At 52.8% G+C, this 6,000-nt stretch overlaps 1 long non-coding RNA gene across 1 annotated transcript; it reads right to left on the bottom strand.

Moving 5' to 3' along the window:
• Positions 1-1,225: 1,225 nt before the first annotated feature.
• Positions 1,226-5,858, bottom strand: LOC134350307 (uncharacterized). Its single transcript, XR_010018866.1, has 3 exons — positions 5,687-5,858; positions 3,560-3,666; positions 1,226-1,462 (listed from the first exon to the last, which is right to left on the bottom strand). It is a non-coding gene; the product is annotated as an uncharacterized LOC134350307 (long non-coding RNA).
• Between the last annotated feature and the right edge of the window lie 142 nt (positions 5,859-6,000).

Here is a 6,000-nt window from a genome sequence, read left to right as displayed (position 1 = left end):
GCCTGTCTGCAAATCTGTATGGCAATAAACAAATCATTCCGGGCCCCCACCAAGTTTGGGCCTTTGCTCTGGCTGTATGTCCTTGCTCCCCACACTGGGCTGCAGTGCTGTGGTTACAGGCAGCGCACTGGGCCCGGGTGTTGTGGCTACAAGTTGTGAACTGGGTTCGGGTGTTGTGGCTACAGGTTGTGCACTGGGTCCAGGTGTTGTGCCTACAGGTTGTGCACTGGGTCCGGGTGTTGTGGCTGTAGGCAGTGCACTGGGTCCGGGTGTTGTGCCCGCAGGCTGTGCACTGGGTCCGGGTGTTGTGCCTACAGGTTGTGCACTGGGTCCGGGTGTTGTGGCTGTAGGCAGTGCACTGGGTCCGGGTGTTGTGCCCACAGGTTGTGCACTGGGTCCGGCTGTTGTAGCCACAGGCGGTGCACTGGGTCCAGCTGTTGTAGCCGCAGGCTGTGCACTGGGTCCAGGTGTTGTGCCCACAGGTTGTGCACTGGGTCCGGCTGTTGTACCCACAGGCTGTGCACTGGGCCCAGGTGTTGTGCCCACAGGCTGTGCACTGGGTCCGGTTGTTGTACCCACAGGCTGTGCACTGGGCCCAGGTGTTGTGCCCACAGGCTGTGCACTGGGTCTGGCTGTTGTGCCCACAGGCTGTGCACTGGGTCCAGGTGTTGTGCCCACAGGCTGTGCACTGGGTCCGGTTGTTGTACCCACAGGCTGTGCACTGGGCCCAGGTGTTGTGCCCACAGGCTGTGCACTGGGTCCAGGTGTTGTGCCCACAGGCTGTGCACTAGGTCTGGGTGTTGTGCCCAGAGGCTGTGCACTGGGCTCGGGCATTGCAGCTACAGCAAAACCGGTTGTTGTGACTACAGGTGGCACACTGATTTCTGGAACTGTATCCACAGCTGTCCCGGTGGTTTTCAGAGCTGCAGCTTGACCTTCGGCATCAGGATTTGTGGACTCCATCCCTTCATCCATTATGATATTGACTTCAACCTCGGTGGAAGATCTCAAGGATTGACTTTCCTTGCCAGCATCTGTGTCTACGCTGTAGTGACGGACTGTAATGAACGGCGAGGACCTCCTCTTCCTCCCCTGGGAAGCCCTTTGCGTAATGGTGGGTTTCAGTATTTTCCTCAGCGTCTTCAATGTCGAGTTCTCAAAGTATCTCCGCTTCCTGGGCTTTGCAGTCCTGACCGCACCTCCCCTCCCCACCCGCTCCCTGCCCCTGTCCGCCTCCTGCCTTGCCAGCTCAGTGTAGTCACGGCTATAAGCATCGTAGTCAGTCCTCATGCTAAGGGAGGACTGCCTGGATACTGTGTGAAGTGGGATGAACCTGGACAGGTAGTTCATTCGGGAGGAGATGTTGCTGGTTATGGTCTGAGTGTCGTAGAAGGGCACAGTACACATGATGAAGTCCGACTCGGTCAGCTCAAAGCAAGACGAAGGATTTGTAATGACAAACCTAGAGCAAAGTACAACAGGTTCAGAGCAGCAGTCGGAACGACATGGTACAGCTGTGCAGGATATCACTGAGACTGCACTTGAAGATTCGTTATATTTGTCACACGTGCATTGAAACATACAGGGAAATGCGTCGTTTGTGCCAATGACCAACACTGCATGAAATTTAAAAGATTACTAGACAGGTATATGGAGGAATTTAAGGTGGGGGGTTATATGGGAGGCAGGGTTTGAGGGGAGGCACAACATTGTGGGCCGAAGGGCCTGAAATGTGCTGTACTATTCTATGTTCTATGTTCTATGACTCTAAGTGTTGCTACACCTCCGACGCCAACAAATCATGCCCACAATTTACTAACTCTAACTCGCAAGCCTTTGGAGCGTGGGAGGGAACTGGAGCACCCGGAGCAAATCCATGTGGTCACGGGGAGAACGTACAAACTTTTACAGACATCATCATCATTATTGTGCTGTGTTGTATAACATAGACAATCATGGTGACCATGATTGTTCTTGGCAAATTTTTCTACATCGCCATTGCCTTCTTCTGGGCAGTGTCCCAGCCATTATCAATACTCTTCAGAGACTGTATGTCTGGTGTCAGTGGTCACATAACCAGGACTTGTGATCTGCACCAGCTGCTCGTACGACCATCCACCACCTGCTCTCGTGGCTTCATGTCACCATGATCGGGGTGGGAGGGGGTAAGCAGGTGCTACACCTTGCCTGAGGGTGACCTGCAGGCTAGCGGAGGGAAGGAGCACCTCACACCTCCTTTGGTTAAGGTACATCTCCACCCCGCTACCCATCTCTTTACGGACTGCAGTGGGAATTGAACCCTGATTGCTGGCACTGGAAAGTGTTGTGCTACCCCACTGGCACTGGAACGTGTTGTGTTACCCTGCTGGCACTGGACAGCGCTGTGCTACCCCACTGGCACTGGGCAGCGTTGTGCTATCCCACTGGCACTGGTCAGCGTTGTGCTATCCCACTGGCACTGGAAAGCGTTGTGCTACCCCGTTGGCACTGGACGGCGCGGTGCTATCCGGCTGGCACTGGACAGTGTTGTGCTATCCCACTGGCACTGAAAAGTGTTGTGCTATCCCACTGGCACTGGACAGCGTTGTGCTATCCGGCTGGCACTGGACAGTGTTGTGCTATCCCACTGGCACTGAAAAGCGTTGTACTATCCCACTGGCACTGGACAGCGTTGTGCTATCCGGCTGGCACTGGACAGTGTTGTGCTATCCCACTGGCACTGAAAAGCGTTGTGCTATCCCACTGGCACTGGACAGCGTTGTGCTATCCGGCTGGCACTGGACAGTGTTGTGCTATCCTACTGGCACTGGAAAGCGTTGTGCTATCCGGCTGGCACTGGACAGTGTTGTGCTATCCCACTGGCACTGGAAAGCGATGTGCTATCCCATTGGTACTGGACAACATTGTGCTATCCTACTGGCACTGGCCCCTCTGATTGACCTGCTGTAGAAAGATGACATTAAACCAGTAATGATGCAGGGAAGATTCAGAGGAAAAGTAAATGCGGTTGAACTATTTCACTGGGCACAGAGACCTGTAGACAGGGACTCAGGTTTAAGGCAGCTGGTGGACTGGATGGCACAGTGGCTAGCATAATGCTTCACAGTGCCAGCCACCTGGTTGAATTCCTGTCACAGTCTGTGGGTTTCCTCCGGGTGCTCTGGTTTCCTCCCACACGCCATGTCGTATGGGTTAGGGTCAGTCAGTTGTGGGCATGCTACGTTGGCGCTGGAAGCACAGTGACACTTGTGGGCTGCCCCCAGCGTATCCTCGGGCTGTGCTGGTCATTGACACAAACAACACATTTCAATGGGACAGATAAGGCGAACCTTAAAGATTTTTATCTTTAAGCTCTGGGGCAGAGGACATCCAAAACATTCTTGCCCGTCCCCCAAAGCACCCAAACGACACATCTGGCAGCTGTTTAGTCAGCAGGTACAGAGTGGGGAAAGAAAGATCGAGGGGCCGGGTGCCCTGCCAGCTGTTACAGGGTTTCAGGGGCTGTCGGTGTGGCCAGTGCGACTGAGCTCAGACAGAGCCGGTGTACAGGGGGACTTACCGTTTCTTTGACAGTTTGCCTGGGTCTTGCAGTCGAAATATACCAAAGCAGAGGATCCCGTACTGGAGCAGAGCTTTGCAGAACAGGTCTCCATACTTTCCACCATGCTGGGGGGGACAGAGGTGGCCATTAGGGACAAGTAGATCTGCTGCTTCCTGACAGATAACTCACGCCAGGGGCTGTACCTCCATCCCCTCTGCCCACAGCCATACCCATTGACTCAACCCCTCCGTCACCCCCTCTACATCTGCCCAGGGCAAGGCCCAAACAATAAACGCAAAAGGTTCTTGAATGCACAGGACTGGAAAAAGCTGCAGACGTTTGCAGACTCAGCCAGTTCTATCATGGGCAATGGCCTCCCCAGCATCGAGAACATCTTCAAAAGGTGGCACCTCAAGACAGCAGCATCCATCATCACCCAGGACAGGCCCTCTTCTCATTACTACCATCAGGGAGGAGGTACAGGAGCCTGAAGACACTCAGCCAGTCAATGTTTTAGGAACATTTCCCTTCCCTCCAAATGTTATGCCAATCTTTTAACATACTCTAAGGTCAACCTAACCCTTCCTTGCCACATTCCTTTCCAGTTCTCTTTCATCCATGGAATTATAGAGTCATGGAAAACTACAGCACAGAAACAGGCCCTTCAGCCCATCTAGCCTGTGCTGAACCATTTAAACTGCCTAGTCTATTGACCTGCACCTGGACCATACCCCAAAATCCATGTACTAAATGTTGAAATCAAACTCGCACCCATCACTCGTGCTGGCAGCTCGCTCCACTCTCACCACTCTCTGAATGAAGAAGTTTTCCCTCATGCTCCCCTTAAACTTTCCAGCTTTTGCCCTTAACCCATGATCTGTGGTTCAGTGGAAAAAGCCTGCTTGCATTTACCCTATCTATACCCCATGTTCCTGTCCAAGAGTCTCTAAATGTCCCTAATCTATGGACGTGGTCCCAAAGATCCCTCTGGCCTCCACACTGCTGAGAATCCTGCCATTAACCACTCAGTCTTCAAGGTCAGCCTCCCAAAATGAACCACTTCACACTTCTCCAGATTGAACTCCATCTGCCTCTTCTCAGCCCGACTCTGCCCCCCATTGTAACCTACAACAACCTTCTAGACTATCCACAACTCCTCCGACCTCCGCGTCACCAGATTAACGTTCAGGTTCAGATCCGTTCCATTTACCACACGGACATTGAAAAGTGTCCTGTGTGTTAACAACCAACGTACCCGAGGGTGTGCTGGAGGCTGCCACACACCCGGTGCCAACACAGCGTGCCCACAATGTTCATCAGAACAACACAAAACAGAGCAAGCAACAAAACAAACCCCGTTTCTCCCTCCCTCTCACACACAGACAATCCTCCAAACCCAGGACAGGCTTCTGGGCCTCCAGCAGACTGGCAGACAACAGACCTCTGACTTCCCCAGTTGAATTCACACTCAGGAGCACTTGCAAAACATGAACAATACCCATAAGAGGCCATGCCTCCCTCTCCACTCCCCACATCTCCCCTCCCCTCCCCACCACTCCCCCTCCACTGAACCCCTCCCCTCCCCAGACCCCTCCTCCACTCCCCACCCCCTCTTCCACTCCCTACCTCTCCCCTTCCACTCCCCCTTCCCTCCCCTCTTTCTCCACTCCCCACCCCTTCTACTCCACTCTGAACCACTCCCTCCACTCCCTACCTCTCCTCCTCTACTGCCCACCCCTTTCCTCCACTCCAAACCCCTCCCCCTCCATTCTGAACTGCTCACCTCCTCTCCTCCTCCAGCCCCCACCCCTCATACACCAGGTGACAGTCGGATTAGACTGTTGAAGTATTATTTCTTGGCAGATGAACACAGCTTGACTGGTTGTATTTTAAAGTCCAAAGAACTTCTAATATTAAAGTATGCATACATCATACAACCTTGAGGTTTGTCTCCTAGCAGGCTGCCATAAGCAAAGAAACCAAAAAGAACCCGTTAAAAAAAGACTGTTGAACACCCGGAGAGCAGAGAGGAAAAACAGTAACAGCGAGTAAATAGAATTCTGAACTTAAGTCCATGAAGTAAGTCCCATAGTTCAGCGTTACAGCGTCTCATGGAGCAGCGATCCGAATAGGCCCATTCCTCACCTTAGGCCCCAACACCCCGACCTTCTCAATCTGTCCTGGCGCCTAAACTGACATTCAAACATTGGGTTCAATTGCCTCGATACGCTCTGAGGCCAGCACAAAACCGCCTCGATTTGGCCTGTATCCCAATCTTCCTAATTTAACCCTGCTGAAGTCTCCGTCCAAAGGTCAGGTTCACACTCTGGAACGCTTTGGAACGTTCCGGTGCCTGGACCTTGCTACCACGAATTGGCCTGTAACCAACCTTTCCGAATTGGCACAGTGCTTAAGTCTCCATCCAAACATTGAGTTCTTATATACTTGTAACTGTTTAG

The sequence above is a fragment of the Mobula hypostoma genome, chromosome 8 (assembly GCF_963921235.1).
Source record: "Mobula hypostoma chromosome 8, sMobHyp1.1, whole genome shotgun sequence".
Lineage (NCBI taxonomy): Eukaryota > Metazoa > Chordata > Chondrichthyes > Myliobatiformes > Myliobatidae > Mobula > Mobula hypostoma.
This window is presented reverse-complemented; position numbering and strand designations above follow the sequence as displayed.